The 18,094-nt window shown below is 41.0% G+C and overlaps 1 protein-coding gene across 15 annotated transcripts in view; it reads left to right on the forward strand.

Moving 5' to 3' along the window:
* Positions 1-18,094, forward strand: part of MAPK10 (mitogen-activated protein kinase 10) — a 155,178-nt gene that overhangs the window by 45,012 nt on the left and 92,072 nt on the right. The window contains exon 3 of one of the 15 annotated variants that reach the window (XM_083833889.1): positions 6,972-7,072. The exons of 13 other annotated variants lie outside the window; for them this stretch is intronic. The gene's annotated coding sequence lies outside the window, so the exon portion shown is untranslated. Of the gene's footprint in view, positions 1-6,971; positions 7,073-13,241; positions 14,164-18,094 lie in introns of those variants that run through there. One more of the 15 variants, XM_083833873.1, reaches the window with a different exon arrangement.

Below are 18,094 nucleotides of genomic sequence, written 5' to 3' on the forward strand. Positions count from 1 at the left end.
CATGGGAACTGATGATTGCTGTCTTGGGCTGGCGTTGTCAAGGTCTCTGAAATCTGTATGCATCCCATTTCCCTGTGCCTCTCCGCAGCTTTTGCCAGGCTGTCAACCCACCGAGTGGGCTTGCTTGCTTCAGCCCCTCCTTTTACCAGCTCTGTATGTGCATCTTCCTCCATCTGTCACTGTCACTGCAAAGGACATATTTCTGCATCCACATATGACAGTGGTGACTCAGCATTTGATGTATTTATTGGGCTTACTCCCTAAGTTTTCTACTTTCCCAGCATTTCTGGGGATTGTGTAATCGGCTCTTCTTTGGTCCCGTGTGTCTTCAACTACAGTAAGGTTATAATGCACGCTAGCTTTAACTCTATACATCTATCCAGTTGGTTTTGAAAATATACCATTTCTAATGAGAGAGAGAGAACTCAAGGGTGCCCTTGGTCTTGGTAATCATTTTAGTGAGGAATTTTACAAGTGACTCTTCCATGATCTCCATTTATTACAAACACAATGGTCAGCTAGTTTTTAAATACCTTTGATACCTTTTTCAGTCGTAGGACAGTAGGAGAATTGTAGCTGCAGTGCCAAACTTGAAATGCATACATGTATTGTCTTGACCTTAACTGTTGGATTCATCTTCCAGTCAGCTGGTGGGTTCCTCACCCTGCTGCAGGGTTCAGAAATGAGACCGAACACGCAGGAGCAGACCCAAGAAGCCAGGCTAAGAGCTTGCATCGTGACAGGGGAGCATGTCTGTGCTTCACGTGTTAACATGCAAAGAAAGGGTTAAGGCAATCCACGGATGGCTTGCTGTCTATTTGCCCTCTTAAATGATAGTTTAAAAACCATTTTACTTTGTAATTATTCTTAATCTATGTTACCACGTACAGAAGAATAGCATGAGCGCATCAAAATTCAACAACGAATGTGTAGATCTGTTATTGGCTGGATTACTTTTTTTTTTTTGCGTGGGACAACAGTTGTGATTTTCAGCATTTCTGCTGCTGCTTTGTGTGTTGGACAGATTCTGGGTGTCTCTGTCCAAGTACCAAGTCTCTTTTCAATTTATTTATGGGAGCTGTTGTTCTGTGCTTACTTGAACTTGGGCAGTTAGTTTCTCCTTCCCTTACTTTGAGCCTGCTGTTGCGCAGCTGGCTGGTCTGGTCAGTATGGGGACTTTGGGTTGTTTTGACTTAGGGCCAGCTCTGCAACTGTACATTGCTTTTCGCACCGTAAGTCTGGCATTCAGCAGTTTTTTTAATTTATCTAGTTATCCATTGCTGCATAGCTATAACTATTTTTAATTCTAAAACAGAAATTCTTCTTTTTTACTTGGGATTTTTCACGTATCTGTGTAGTCTTTTTTTTAGGTGCAGGTGTAACAAGAACTTGTTCATAACCAGCGTTAAGTACCTTTATTACCTGAGGAAAAGAAACTTCTCTCTAGTGGTGTTTCTTCCAGTGTCAAGTTTCTTCTTGATAACTTGGTCAACAGATAACAGCCAAGTCAAAAGCTGCCAAAGAGAGGAATATTTCTAGCAATTTTAAGTATTTTATATTGTATGTGTCTGGTAACGGTGGGTACCTTAGTTCAACCGGTCACACAGCATGATGCAGTTGATGGGCACAGCATCTAGCAGTTGCTCAACCAGAATGCCAAGTGAACGCTGCAGTTTCTTCTTCCTCTACCTTTGTGTTCATCATGAGAATCAGCCTTAAATATAAAGTTAGAGGACATCTGGGGTCTTTCACGGGTAGATGAGATAGTTATACCTGCTGCTGCCCACAAATATTTGTCTTCCCACACCACAGGAACAGCTCTTTACCCCCAGTGCTCAGGAGCTGCACTGCAACTCTGTGTGTAAAAATGCAGTATTTAAGTGTGAAGATACTGCGCTCATTTCCTTGATTCTTAGACACCGTCTTCAGGACTAGTGTAAGTTGCTCTGTGCTAAAGTTATTGTTTTGTCCTCTTTGTTAGAAAAGTCCTTTCTTCTGGCTGCTGGGATGTTCTCACAGGGCTATGTGTTTTGTTCTGCTAGCCTGCAGTAAGAAATTTTTTTTATTATATTTGAAGTAACTTTAGTCACTGTCGCTCATCTAGTTTTCAGCTTTGTTGTCCTCATTCACTGTTTTCCACTGCTACTGATAAAGAAAACATCACTTTGTGACCTTAATGTTTGAAGGAGAAATCAAAAGGAATGGGATGGGATGAAATTCATGACATCCCTTGAGTCAAAATACAATTTGTTGATTTCACAAAAGAAATCAACGAGCACACAAGTGTATTATCCCCATGGTTTCTTTGGTGTAACTCGGTTATTTAAAATAGAAGGGTGTGTGGAATGGTATGTGATTGACTAGCAGGCATGTGCCAGGACAAAGCCAATAGAGACAAGACATTTAACTTTGTGGAGGAACATTGGTTTCTTGTTTCGTTTTTAGGGTTTTTTTTTGTTGTTGGTGGTGTTTTTTTTCCAGAAATGAGTTTTGGGCACAAAAGCCCATATGAAGAAATTGACAAAAATCTTGCTGTAGCAGACTCCTGAATATCTTCCATGTCTTCATGCAGCCTGTGCATGTGGAAGTCAGCAACAACAGCAGCTGCTGGACCAGCCAGCCTCTGCTTCTGTCTCTCCCCCTCATGGGAAGAAGACGAGGAAGAAAATGGGAGTTGCTTTATGTTTCCTGTTCCTGTTTATTTCAGATCTGGGAAGACCTGCTGCTTTGCTCTGGTAATTGGGTTACATATACTAAGAGGCCAATATATTTGCATAATTAATAGTCTGTTGTGACAAATGATGTTTTTGTGAGACCTGTGTGAAGCATGCTGCATTTTAACGTTGGAAATACCACAGTTTGTTCATCTATAAATATGCATCCCTGCTCTCATGTAGAATATGCGTAAATCACATTTCAAACATGAGATAATCATCAGCAGTCAGTAAAAAATAGATATTTCCATGGCAACAGTTGCTAAATTAAACAGGGAATCTGTACCTCCTCCCCTATTCTTGTCCAGAAACCTCCCTTGCTTTAGATCCCATGTACCTTACTGATGATTAACAAAATAGTCATACTTGTTAAAATTAATAAATGCACCATTGTGTGTGTGAAGAGTTATTAGAGCAAGAATTAGCAATAATTAAGTACTGCTGACAGCACTGGGCATCAGCTTTTTACATCTGTACTTCCTTAACTCTCTGTAGGCCCTGTCAAACACTTAACATGGTTTTTCCACGCCCCTGCTGGAGGTGCTGTAAGTGTATTTTAAAAGCCTTGGAAAAATCTTCTGGTCTGGATCAAATTCTGACTGGCCTCTGCTTGAGGTGGGTTGAAAGGTGTCTAAATGATGGCACTTCCATGGCTTTGTGCTCTCTCCCTTTTCTTGATGGACATGCAGGAAAATGCCTTTTTTAAGGAATAAACTGAAATGGTTCCGCAGGCATCTGGAGACCCCAGTATGGGGCAAGTAACGTAAGAGAGAGCTCGAGGATGGTGGGCTTGAGGGATGCTGGCATTTGGGGCTGCCCCAAGGGCTTCTCATTGGATACCATAGCTGATGGGAAACCAAAAGGCAGGAAGGTAGACTTTCACGAGAGCAGACAGGTAGCTCACCTGTGGTGGACAGATACCGAGTATTAAAGACACTGTTCAGAAAGCATCAACAGAGGGGTTCCTGCTCGTGCGGCTCCAGATGGAAAGCATCTGCTGGGAGCTGCGGACTGGTCCTGATAAAAGCTGTGGGGCGGATGGGGGCACACTGTCCTGTTCCATGCTGCTGCCACACACTGGGAGGCTGCTTGGCAGGGAAACAGCCCGTGAGGCTCTGAGATGCTGGGGACCCAAATCCCAAGGCCTCAGTCAGCTTGCTCACTTCCACGCCTCGAAGTTGCAAGGAGGAATGGCACGTTTCTCTGTAGTTTTCCCCATGCCATCTTTGGGTCGTCTGTTCCACCATTTTGCATGGAAGTTAAATGGGTTGTGCAGTGTCTTGCTTGCTTTGTTTCACCAGAGAAATTATGCCATTTTTCTTTGGATCTTTACACCAGGATCCTTACACACATCCTTGCAAAGAGAACACCAGGGATCTCAAGCAGAATCATAGCCTATAGTTTTGTTCATCTCCGTTCCTGCTTTTGTTTCAAGTTCTCATGGTTTGAATGAGAAGAGCACTGTGAAAGCAGGGAGTTGTCAAAAGATAGTCCAAGGGTTCACAGAGCTGAGCCGGAACCAGCTTGAGGGCATTGTGTGTGTTTTTCTCATTGCTGCATTAGTGAACAAGCCTGTTCTGGCACATGTGTATGTAGATTTACAAACTCACAGGGAAAGAAGTGTAAGATAATGCCACTTTGTTGTTCAGTTTCAGTGTCCCAGCTCCGTGTGATTCAGATGTGTTCAGAAGCTGTCTCCTCAGGAGGCACTTGGATGGTTTTTTACTGCTTTTATATGGAAAGAACATGTCATTTGAGAGGAAGAGCAAATCTTACAAGTTGGTAGAAACAAGTGGGGATTGTAGGTTCTTGTCAAAAATTTGCAGTGACTCGGAGTGGACGGTGAATGTTTTCCTCTTTCTGATGTGTCTTATTCCATGAATAATCCTCTCAATGTTGAAGAAGCACCAATAAAATAAGCCCTAGTGAAAGGGGAACAGCCTCCAGTCTGTGGGTTGAGAAGTACATTTGCTGGTTCCTCCTAGAGTGGGGACATAGCGGTGCTTCAATAGCTTATGCTAGGGTAGTGTGAAACACAAAAAAGAAATCGTGGCATTTGGGGGATAAATGCGTGTCATAGTCCTAATAACTTTCTTTTTAGTGATGTGAATGGGAAAGTGAAAATGTCAAAGGACAGAGATGCTCAGACTTGTATCATAAAGCATTCTGGCAAACTCAGGCAGAGATGAAGACGACAGAAGTGGAGGCATTCAGAAATCTTGGCTTCCCTTCAGAGGTGGTTGGATATGTAGAATCACGCTTCCTTGCGGCAGGGAAGAGTGGAAGGGATCAGTGAGCAACAAGGAACTTGATTGGAAGGAAATTGTCTCTGTTTTGGTTGCTAAAACTCTGTGTTCCTGATCAAAATGGGGCCATTTGCCAGACTCTGTTTTGATAGCTGCTGAAGCCAGCAGAATGTTAGTAGCTCTTATTTGATTTTATCGCTGTTATTTTTTAAGCCCAGAAGTAATAAGAAATGTGCTCGCTGTTTGTCTTTATTAAGAATACAGAATGAAACATCTCAGCTGCTTTTAACTGTTTGCTACATCTCTAAACCAGCTCATTTTCCAGCTCCATCCAACTCTGTATGTGATCAATTACAGTTAATCTGCTGTATTTGAAGGGAGTTTAATGAACTTTATCCTGGCAGGAAGGAAGTCTGTTAATTTGGATATTCTGAGTTCAGGGGGTTGTGTATTTGTGTCCTTCCACATTTACTCAGAAATCTGAGAGAGAATAACTGCTTTGCAGGGAGCACATGGTTCTTTCTACATTCGGAGCCTGTCCATGTTTTCTGGCAGCTGGCTGCTACACTGGATTAAATTTTAATAGTCTGTTTTTCATTGTTAAGCTTGGAGAATCAGGGACACAGATGATAGCTTAATCTGTGTCATAATGAAATTAACACTAATAGCCCAGTCTTGGGGTTCCTGAAAATACACATCTAGAGATTTTCAGGGCTAAGCTGTACAGATGGAGCTTGGGGTGACTTGAAACTTTGTTTTTTTAACTAATATATGGAAGTTGGCTTTTGATGTGCTTGTTGTTGTTTTCCTGCCAAGTCTGTGTCTGAACTCAAGTGCAGAGTAGACTAACATGTTCAGCAGCATTAGGAGTGTCAGGTAGGGTTGTCAGGTAATATAAAACTCAAATTCTCTGTCTCCGAGGTAATTTAGCCATGGAGCACATCAATGAAAAGTCGATTGCTTGCTTCCTACCATCCCTGTGCTCCCAGAATACCTCAGAATGGGTTTTTGATTGCCAGCCATCATGCTGGTTGCATGTCTACAGGTCACATAAATATCAAATGGTTGCATGAAGTGAATGAAAAATGCCTTTCTCAGCACTTCATTGAGAACAGGGATTCTTCTTTGGCGTCAATCATGTCCCCTCTTCAAAAATCTTATCTATCTCACTCCAGCTGAACAAAGGGACATGAGACCAAACAGCACCCATGTGAGTAAGGTACTATTGTTGCCTCTCTTGCTTTTGTCACCAGCCTGTTTGACCAGCAAGACGCTCCTCACTGAGGTTGAGAGGTTATGCCAGAGAGTGCACGGGGCATTGAGCCAAGCTGCGATTCTGGGGTCAAACTCTGCAGACTGAAGACAGGAAAGGGAGGGAAGTAACGATGGCCCGGGAGAAGACAATGGTGTCCCTGAGGGGGAAAGGTGAAATGGTAGAAGTGAGAAGGGTATTCTCCTAAGAAGAGGAGTCATACAGAATGACCAAGTGAGAAGAAGGCATTGTAGGCAGCAGAGGGAGAAAAAAAAGTGTTGGGCATCGAAAGAGAACAGTGAACAAAATAGAAAAGGAGGAGAAGGCATAGGTAGAAGAAGCAGATAAAAGAATGAAAACCAGAAGAGAAAGGAGAGAAAATGAGGCACAGAAGAAAAAGGTGCTTGAAGGAATGCATTGATACATGGCAGCAAGCAAGTTTAGGAGTGGAACTAAGGGGGAGAGAAATTGGTTTGGGGAAAAAAAAAAAAAAAAAAAGATACCATTCTATGTCTAAATTGTGTGCTTTCCTGCAAGGCATTTCCTCAGGCTTTTTGGAAGGACGATTCCCTTGGTCTCCTCTGTCTTCTTGGGACATTCTCAGTCGCCCCAGTTCCCATCTTCTGCGTATTAATTCCTCACTACGGTTCTTTACAGCCCTTTTCAAGCTCCGGAGGAGTTAGCAGTTTTCTTGTTCTGAGCATTGTGAACAAGATTTTAGTTGTTAATTTTAGATTTTTTTTTCTTCGGCCTTGAAAGAATTAAACTAGTGCTGATTGGTGTTGAGGTGAGCTGCTGCTGTCAACTTCTGTAACTCACAAGGCAGGCAAGCCTCATTTCTGGAGAAATGTTGTTTTAAGGTAAGAGTCTGCAGGAGCGGGCCAATGATTTCATTTTGGCTTTTGTAAAGGTGAATGTGCAGTTTAAAATCCTGCTTTATGTCCCTTTCTTCTTTGCACCTTCCTCCTCCCCCCCCCCCCCCCTTCGGTGTTTGTCTAAAAACATGTTTTTTTTAAGGCACCAACTGACAGCACAGGTGACAGAGGTGTGTTTTTCCTGTCTCTCTGAATGTTTGTGTTTGTTGCAAAGACCTCATTCATATTCTTGTCACTGGTGTAATGTTCAAATATTTTGAAATGCCTCAGAGTGAGACCCGACCTTGTAGCCTGGTGCTGGTGTTGTGTTCTAAGTGTTGTCTCTGCAAAGCGTAGTAATGAGCGGAAGACGAAATATACATACACTTTTTTTATGTGTAATTAACACCTGCTGTCATATGTGCTTGCTCATTTCTTACCTCTAGAGACAGGGAATCCATGAAACTGAATACGTAAGTAATGGACAAAATGTTGTGGTATAAAGTATATTTATTCCTGAGTATGTTGTCAAGAGACAAAAAAAATAAAAATAAAAAAAAATCAGCTTTAAGTTGTTATAAAAGGTAAGCATGACCAAGAGATCCAAAAAATTTTGAGTTCTGCTTCTGGACACAGGTTAGACCTTTCCTTGCCATGGAGAAGATCTTCATTCCTACATCTTCTGTAAACTTTTGGCAAGATTTCAAGCCTTTTATGTGACATGGCTGGTGATGACTCTTACTAAAGGCAGTTGATGGACTGTTAGCTTGGTAAAAGAATTTCTCTTACTTTTTAACAGAGATTGCTACCTGTTTTATCAGTGTTATTGAGATGACTGCTTCAGTACAGCTTCTGGTTGCAGGGTCTGAAAGGAGGTAATAATTTTGGCCATGAAAATGAGCAAACAGCAGCTGAAACCACTCCTTGCGCATCTTTGTAAAAAGCACTGAGGACTTCAATGTAACTCTCTGCTTTGAGGTACAAAGTGCAAGTTGAATGGGATTTAAACTGTTATGTTTGTGTTTGGTATTTAGCCAGATTGTAATAATCTGATAAATGAACTGTAATAGTATTCCTGATCAAATAAATGGGGTTATGTATTTAGTTTGTAATAGGTAAAAACCAGAGAATGCATCTGAGGCATATATATTTACAACACTTTGCCATTCTGGTCATAAGAGAATTGGGGGCACGTTCCTAAAAATGTCGCAGCGTTCAGATAGGCATTGCATGCTTGTGCCTGCTGTCTTAAGCCATTTCTGCAGCTGGGATTGTTTTGTGGTTTTTTTTCAGTACCTGAAGCTTTCCTTCACATTCGTGATTATTCTGGTCATCTGTAAGCTCCCAACTCTGTCCTGTGTAGTTAGGTAAAGTACAACTGAGTTCACAACCATTTGAGAAATTGAGAAATGCTTGTCCAGCATGTCTAAAATTGCCAGTAGTGTATTAATTAAGCTTTTATTCAGAATCGGTGAAGCACAACCCTGTTTTCTTCATACGAAGTTTATAACCTGAATGGAATCAGAGGTTTGAAGGTTCTGCAAGTTACTGAATGTAGAAAAGGTGCAAGTGAAACCAGCCTGCTAACAGCCTAATTCATTTTGAGTCTCGGAGAGGCGCTGAACCAGGGACATGAGTGACAATGTGGCTTAAAACATCTGGATACTTCACCTCTATTAATTATTTCAGTCCTCAGCAATGGCACTATTCTGACAATAAAAGAGAGATGATCCATTCAAATAATTTCTTGCAAAAGGTAATGCCTGGAATGTTTGGAGTCCTCAGAGTTTAGGGCATGCTGAGCTGTGTGGTTCTTGTAGCTGTTTGATGATGAGTCTCATCTTGGAAACATGCATTAGCAAGAGTAAGAAAACATTGTTCAGCCAGAGGGTTTTTTTGTTTGCTTGCTGAGTGGGACAAGATTGAGGTACAAGACCCTGAGGCTCTCCCCGTGCCCTGAAGGAGTGCTTGCACTCTCTGGGTGGAGAGTATCTTGGTGGCATATCAACATGGGATGTCATTGCACAGGGTAAGCATTGGGCAAGCATGTGAAGCAGAACTGACCTTCCCCTTCTGCCTGGAACACTACGGTGTGTGAAATGCCCAGTTGAACTGACACCTCACTGCAGACTGCTCAGTCCCTTGTCATAGACCAGAACCGCAACTTTAATCAGCAGTTTAGATATCTCAGGGTCTAAGCAGAGGCAGATCATCCCTACTAAGATAAGGATAAGTGGTTGTTGAGAGGGGAACAGTTGCCAATACTGTTAAAGTGACCAGCAGCAGTTGCACTCTCAGCAGAGGAAAATGTTGAGAGTTAATTCAAATCCTGGAGCTTTCATCTGAACACCTACTGTTTAGAATCAGAATATGAACTATTAATTGATAGATATGAACCGATGATATTTATTAACTGATATATAATATATGAAATATTAATATTCTCAAAAATGCACCCAAAGGCAGCAGCTGTTACTCCTGAAATTAAGAGTATTTAACGTCTCTTAAAAAGAGTAATATGAGTAGCACAAGTAGATTATGTGCAGAGTCTCTAGGGTTGACTCCTGACAATAAAGTAAAATAACAGCCTGCAAATGGATGCATTATTTAGTAGAAGGAACTTTGTGAAACTTATTTGGTGAGAAATCAAGCCACTGGCCATTTTGCAGTACAGTTGGGTAGTGTTACTGTTCAGGCATCAGAGATGAGAGAATAGGCTGTCAGATTCAAAGGCCAGGTTTATGCAGACTTCCATGCTCAAAGCACTGCACACGTTAAACGAGCACGATTGGATGGACTTTGTAGAATACATACAGCTGGTAGATGTGCTGGATATTGCAGTATAATGTGGGCTTTAGAAATAAATGCTTTTGATCTAAGCAGTGTAAATGGCATATTATTATGAACAGTGCTCCATTTTTGCTGTAGCATGTAAGATGCTTTATTTTTAAACTCTTTCATGGGATTTAGGCTTGCATGGAAGGCTTTGTATTGGAGTGGTAAAGTGTGGTTCTCTACACAAAGAATTGAGATGGTGTTTGTTTAGTTTCCAGAGTTGAATATTCCATACACTGAGTGGTTATCCCAGATTTTCGGTTTAAAAAATGCAGGAAGTGTGTAAGGCTGCAGTTTTTATGAAGTACTTCATAAAACAACTGTGGGAAGACCCACAGGTGTTATTTAAAAAACAGAAACAAAACCCACAACCTTTTCAGTTGACTGGTTAAATGCTTTAATAGAGTGAGGTTGATTTATCCTGGGTAACTTTCAGATGTGTAATGTGCTGTTAGATATGAACGTTATTTGTATGCTTTTTTTTCTGTTGGAACAGCTGATGTTATTTTGCAGACAGCCGGAACTGTGGTCACCTATGGCCCTTCCAAATGAGGCTCTCTTTGTTGTACCACCATAGTGATGCTATCCATTGCACAGAAGTCAAACAGAAGAATAATGAAACAAGGTGCTTATTCTCCGTTAGCTTTTGCTAACTCTTGTTTGATTTTAGGTTTAGTGGCCTGAAGTTAAAAGAGGAGCCAAGTTTTCAGTGAATGTTCAAAAGTTGCTCCCAAAAGGACTAGTAATTACAAGAATAAAACAGGTAGCCATGGAGGTCGCATTACTGCATGTGTAATCCACAGCTTTCTGTGTAAGGGTTTACGAGGTGCCATGTAGAGAATACAGGCCATACACTACTAGCTAGAGTAAGCTATGCCTCTAATTTTCCCGCAGAAATTGATTGTTTTGGGTGAATTTACTGTATGTGATCACGTGCAAAATAGCAAGACCTCATGCGGCTGCTCATTTGAAATCACTCTGCACCCTCACTTACTCAGTTACTTTTTCAGATTATCCAGTGATTCTTCTCTTCCATAATGCACTTTCTCCCATTGTATTTTAACTAATTAATCATAGATGTAAATTTCCATACCAAGTGAGTACTTTTGAGCCAGGAATGCAAGCTGCAGCACTGTTTTTAGTGTGCTGCTGGCCATGATTAGTGCTTAGAGGCTTTGCTTGTGTGCATTTAAGAAAAGCAATGAAATCAACATAATGACTGCTATTTTGGGATCTTTTATCTTTTATCTTTATATAGCTATCTTTATCTTTACATCTTTTCACTTATTCTACATTTGACAGGTTTTCGTATATGAGAATGCATTTGTGTTGGGATGCTCAGAGACAGTTGTAGTTGCAATACACTTTTGAAGATAATGGCCTTCCCCTTCCATACTTACCCTCCCTTTGTATTGGCTTTTTGCAGATTCTGTTTCTCAACAGGTCAGACTGCTCTACTGCTGTCCTTTCTTTGCCCTTGTTCGCCCCATAGCTGTGCTGCAGTAATATGTCTGGATAAGGAGTTAAATGAGACTTCTTTCTAGGTTGTTGGAATGGGACACTGATGAGCTCCTAGAGGGCTTTTGTGGACCAGAGTACAATATACAAAAATAGGAATGTATTTGTGTGTCACATCAACATTCGGGTTTTTGGTACACCAGTCCTGCAATTTAAAGTGTGTTACCTAAACTATAGTTTATTAAATGCTTAGACTGATTGATAATCAGTATCTCAAAAAAAGGAGGAAGCCCAAAAGGTCCCCATGTAAGAATATGTCCTGAGGCTCAAAGTAGTCATTTGTTCTGCTTCAGATGTGTCTCAGTGCTAAGGGGTTACTGAGTTATGACTGTTTCGGTTGGTTTGATGTGCGTTTAGACTGTTTCAGCTACCATTTTTCAAGGTTATGTTTGTTATGGAGCCTTCAGGCCACTTCCACTATTAACTAACAGATTGTGACACCCCGTAGAATTCATTTAGAAAAACGGATCATGCAAAAAGTTGTCCACTGCATCTTAGTGCCTATGGTAAGACAATAGCAAGTTCTAATTTGGAAACTGAAACCACGGGCAATATAATGACATTCATTTTTATTTCAGTAAGCCTACAGAAGGTTTTTTCATCAGTTTAAGTGTTTATGATACCAAAAATTCCCAAGAACATCCAAGTTCTAGAAAGCAAGGTTTAAGTTCATCAAGTCATTTCTGTGATCAGCTACAAAGTGGTGGTGATGTGCTGCAGCGCTCTGCTTGCAGAACACTGGTGACATTATCTGCACTGCACAAGACACAAATATAAAGGGAATTTCTGCTCCAACGAACTAAAGTTACAGAGAGCAGACGCAAAGAAGGTCTTGACTTGCTGTGCATCCCAGAGTAAGGAGTTGATTGCAGTTACAGTTTGACATCATTAAATAATTTCTGGTAGGCTTCCCTTTGTGTTTTTATTTTTTAATGATTTTGGTTGGGAGCTGCATTTTACAAAATACTTGGCAATGTAATTGCGGGCTCTTTGAAGTGGCTGCAGTAACCTCAGACAGGGAGCAGAAAAGAATTTACTGGCAAAAGTGATGCTTCCTTACTTTAAATCATCCAATTGAAATCAGTGAGGGTTTCCTTGCCTGATAACTTTTTTATCTGCCCTTTAGAGACTCCACTCAGATTGTCAAGATGCTGTTTCTTTTTAAATGTTGGATATTAGGGACCTCTCAATTCAGTGCACAGATTCTCTGAAAGTTGAAGGACAAGAAGTTCCTGGAAAGAAGTCAAATTCCTTCCTTCTTCATGTACAGAACTGTGATTTCACTGCTTTTGACAAATAATCCTATAGTGACAACGGCTGGCTTGTGGCTAGAGTTTGTTTTGTAGGCATTGTGGTAAGAACAGTGAGAGGAATATAAGCTTGAATGACAAAGATTTGTAATACACAGCCTGAAATACACATTTGCTAAATTGCTGGTTAAAAATAAAATAATAAAAAATGCAGCATCATAAAAAATACTCTTGAAAAAAAAACACTAATTTGGGTACATTGCAACTCCTTGGGAAGGGATGGATAGGAAGAGTCAGTACTAACAAATTTTGAAGTTTATTACTGTGCATGAAATTACTAAAACAGACTTAAGTGAAAATTTACATGTTAAAGCAGACAATTTTAACGTATCACTAAAGAGTCTTAATTCTTTTATGTTCATGTATGGTTGCAAAGGACTTGGGATCTCACTAGTGGGTGGAAAACCATGTTAATGCTCAGTGAGCAAATCTGTGCTTGGTGAGTGTGATTTTTGCTGGGAGTTTCTAATCTTAGAGGAGATGTGATAGAATTTCAAGTCATACCCTAACAGGATTTGTAGGGGTTTAGTTGTAGTTTGAAAGGATATTCCTCACCCTTATGTACTGCAGCAACCCGAAATGATCAGGAACTAGATGCTCTGAAGAGAGCAAACAGCTTGGGAAAGCTGCAGCTCACAAGGAAACAGAACATGGTCTCTATGCAGAATTAAGGAAAGAAAAGCTTTTTTCAGATGGAACGTAATGGATTCAGGTACACATATCTAAAACACCAAAGCATGCAGTTGTTAGTAAAGGGACAGGACTTTATTTTTTTCCCAAAGGTTACAGAGGCGTTTTCTGTAGAGTTTTCTTGTGTATGTTAGTCTTTTGCAGCATCAGTATGGCCAAAAGAGGCCATTTCGACTGTTTTGATGCTATATGATATCAAAAGTTCGTATGTAGTTCATAGAAACACATTCAAAATTGTGGGAAAATGCATAAAAGAGCCTCCGAAAGTTGTCATAATGGAGAAAAATGCATACAATTAGCCTTAACAGAAATGCACAAAAATGCGTGAAAAGAAGCATGATAAGAAAAACTTCAGGAAAAGCACAGAATTTGGGGAGGTAGATGTAGACAATGCTCGGGTGTCATTTCTGAAAACACGGAAACTGTGCTGTTGAAATGAGAAAGGTGTTGTTTAAAACAGCCTTTCCAGTGTATACACTTGACTGTGGCCACGAAAGCAGGCAAGGATGTAAGAAAGAAGTCAGAAGGAGGAGGAGTGTTGTTGGGCTGCATGCTGAGAGCAGGCAGCCAGCGGTTAGCCACCTTCGAGAGACAAAAGCAAAGTGTATTCGGAGACTGATGTTCAGAGAGGATGTGTGCTGTTCCCAGAGAGGGAATGGGGAAGAGATGGAAACCACAGAAAGCCTTGAGTAGTCGGGCAGCACATCCACTACCCATGAGGAGGAAATAAACCAGCAGGATGTGGTAAGTTGGTACATTCAGCAGACTGGGAAGGAACAGAGACGGTGCCTTCTCACAGCTTGATCAATAGGGTTGGGAGGTGGCGAGAGGAACATGGGTTAGCTTAAAGAACCATTTTGTTTGACGCGTTTCATTTTGGATGAGAGATTTTCTTCTTTGCGGGTGGACGTTCAAGTGATGCTCTTTAGAAGAAATTATTTACCCCTACTGTAGTTTTGTGGAAGAAAGGGGTGGGTTTTTTTGTTGTTGTTTGTTTTATTTATTGTTTGCTTGTTTTTTATACTTTTTTCTTTTATTCCACTGAGAACTTGCCCTGATCAGTATGGTAACACTAACAATTTGTTCACCTAATTTCTCATGGTATTTATTTTCTAAGGCTGTGTTAAATCAGAGCATATAGGTGTTTCAGCGGTACAGGCCGTAGCTCTGGCTCTGGCTGACAGGCAGCTTGAATCAACTGTTGTGAAGGCAGCAGCTGGGGAAATTCTGCTTACTGCCCCCTTCAGTGGGTTAAACCATTTGGTTTAGTGAGTTGGGAGCTTGGGCAGCGCACCTGTGCAGCCTTACAGAACATGGAAGAACAAAAGGAAGCCATGTGGCCCCTTATGATGGCCAAAAGATGCCTCATTCTCTTCCTCTGCAAAGCACTGACCTGCCCTTTTGGTCACTGTAGCAAAAGTAGCAGTTGTAATATCATTATCAACAATAACAACATAATAAGTAAGCATTAAAAATAAAATAGATTGGTACCCAGTTCATAGAACCAATATATAACTTCCGTTTTCCACTTGTCATTGCCATCATCTGGTTTATTTGCTGTATGTTGTTTGGGAGATGATGGTTCTGCAATGAACCAAGCTGAAGCATTCTCTCATTGCTCTGACAGCTGTGGGAGTCTGTGGTGCTGGGCCACAGCAACAGCTAAGGACTTGTTCAACTGTTGCGTCGTTCTGGGTTCTTAATAAACACAGGTGAACATACGGCTAGTTACACCACCAAATAACAGATTTTGCTACTAAAATCCATAAAGCTAAATAACTACAGTTAACCCACAGGTAGCCTTGGATGGCAAGCTGAATGTTTTGTAGGTGGTAGCGTAGAACATGATAATCAGTCCTGGAAATGATGTTGTCAGCAAGGTAGGTGACAAATGTGCTCTGCAGTGGCTTAGTTCTGGTTGTCTCTTCTTAAAATTTGGCTGCTCTGCCTGGTACTAGCCAATTCTGCTGGCTTTCAAGTTAGAGAATTCTCAGCTGATGCTCCAATCTCTGAAGGCTACCTGTTCTGCATCTCATAGGTGGATGGATGACTGCCGCAGTTCTGACCGTTGCTTCTCTGGTCTTTGGTTTTGCAAAAGGTTAGCTGTATTTGCCCAAAGAGTATTCTGCTCTGAGCAAGTCAGTACTGTAGTGGTCTGCTCCTTGTAATCCAGACTGGCAACCATGCTAAGCATCGTCGCAGTCCTTCAGAAAGATAGCATTCATGTTTCAGGAAGGTGATGCATTGTGAAAGCTGTCGTGTTAGGTTGTACTGATGGAGGAGCCAACTGGAATTACTGAGACAGAGCTCTCTTCACTCACTGTAACCTGTGATTTCTGAACTGTAAAGCATTCTTCTTAAAAACAGTGAAAAATGCATATTTAGGTATTTTGAGGCAAAACATACTACAAATACTATAAAGGCTGCACATCGATTATTGCACAGACAGGGATCTTGTCAGCTCCAGCATGACTTTTTGTCAAGGAAGATAGCCCCATGAAAGGAAGATAGAGCAGGCAGCCGATTGGCATTCATCTAATGTGCATGCTATGTAGGTCACCCACTTAGGTTTCAGACTGACCTGTCTCTTCTTCCTGAGTGGTTGAAATCCAGCTTCTTGGTTTACCTGAAAAAAACAGTCTGATTCTAACCTTGACGTTGAAATGTTTGCTATTTGCACATTTCTCGGTAGTATTCATTGTTAGGGAATCACTGCTGTGCAAGTGCGGTTTCTGTGCAGGCAATAGCTGGCTTATGGCAAGTCCCGGGATGGGGCGCAGCAAAGGGTTGCGCAGCTGTGAGCAGGCACTTGTGCTGTACAGGACCTATCCAGTGCCAGCACAGGACCAGTTGTTGAGGCAAGCTCAGTTTCAACATCACACACCAGCAGCCTTGTCTTCCAGGCTGTTCTTTCTTCTATTCCAACCTCAGCTATGTTGGTGTGCATCCAGTAGCATGCTTTGGTGTGCTGGAGTAGCCCTTGGTAATGTTGAAGGTGAAGATGGTTACTGATGCTGACTGATTCTCATTTCATCGTGTCTTGTTTGGCCGCAGGTCCCGGATAGATGAGAAATAGCTGAGGAGATGGGACTGGGGGACACGATGGGGCACTATCACTTGTCTGTGACTGTCCACCCTAACGTTTCCTATGCAGTTTTAATGAGCTACTATGCTAAGGAATTACGGTAACTCCAGATCTGGCTGTCCCTTGGGACACGTGAGCTAGCTGCATGAGCAGTCAGTGTATTGATAGGTCAGTTTTTTGGCTGAGTCACTGGACTTACAGAGCTTCAGTGCAATGCCATCTCACATGCTTGCCTTTTTCACTTGCTAGGTGTGACCTAGAATTTGGTATAACTTCCTTACTAATAATACATCTGTAATGCATAGTTTAACCTGCTGGAGTCATATATATATATATATATAGCCTATATATGAGTCTATTGGAGACTACTCCAGCTGTAGCAGATGAAAAAGTAACTTCAGTGGTTTGGTAGTTTTTCTCCTCTTACTGAAAAAATAAATTGCAGAAAACTTTTAAATGTACGTGGATTGCAAGTTGTCATTTCTCAGGCAGGTGCTATGCTGGCTTAGCCTGAGAGGCCCTCAAACACAGAGTCGCTAAATGGAAATAAAACTCTGCAGTGTTTTGCTTTTGATTATGCTTGAAGCTTCCTTCATTGTTCCAAGTAGTTAACAAAATCTTGTTTAGCATTTACAGGGTCGCAGCCCACCTACCTAAGCAGCCCCTGAGTCAATCTGCATTTGTTTCTTTTTACCTCTTCATCATCTATGGTAACCACATGAAGAGAAGATGAGAACCTGACAGTAAAATGAGCTCCAAGGAGACCAGAATTATGACCCAGGCTACATGAATTATGAGCTGGTAATTTAACTTAGGTATTTTAGCTTTTAGATACTCTACTTTTCTTATGCAAAATAACTTTTCAAAGAGTTGAAGAGGAGACAGCTTAAGGAACACTATTGTTCAATCACATTTCTAATCCTATGCTTCATGCAGCCCTTGGCACCTAGAGGGTGAGCTAGTGATTAACTACATCTGATCGTGTCAGCCATACAACAGCTTTGGTAGTTACATTATTATCCCCTCAAGTTATTTTAAAAAAATAAAATAAAATAAAGAAAAAAGCTTTACAACTTCGAGATTGTGAAACTGGCTAAGAAATGGAACTTTGAACATCATCAGTGACAGAGCTTTTTATACGACTTGCGTGTGTTGTTTTTGGGTTTTTTTTGAGATGCTGTGTGTGAGTGATGTGGAATGAGTTTTGCTCCGGATGTCCAGCAGCAAAAAAACTTGATTGGTAAATCTAACTTCCAGTGAGTGTCTCGTTTTGGAGAAATCAAAGGCAGCTGGATGTGATGCTGCTTCATATACTGGCATCTACACAGCTGCTGTGCTCTTCTACACTTGCTTGGTGCAGCATCTCTTCTCAGTGTTTTTTTTATAACTTTTCTGTAACATTCCATTTTGCATTTTAAACTCTAGCACCCCAGTGGTAGAGAAGGCCTTTATAAATAAATGTGTATATATATATATTTATATACGTACACACTGATCTGTATCTAAAGTTAGATTATAGATCTCTCTAAATAGGCATACATCTTTCATGTAATATTTGAAATTTTATTATAGACTTCATTAAAATAGATT

The sequence above is a fragment of the Anser anser genome (genome assembly GCF_964211835.1).
Source record: "Anser anser genome assembly, chromosome: 4".
In the NCBI taxonomy this organism is placed as follows: domain Eukaryota; kingdom Metazoa; phylum Chordata; class Aves; order Anseriformes; family Anatidae; genus Anser; species Anser anser.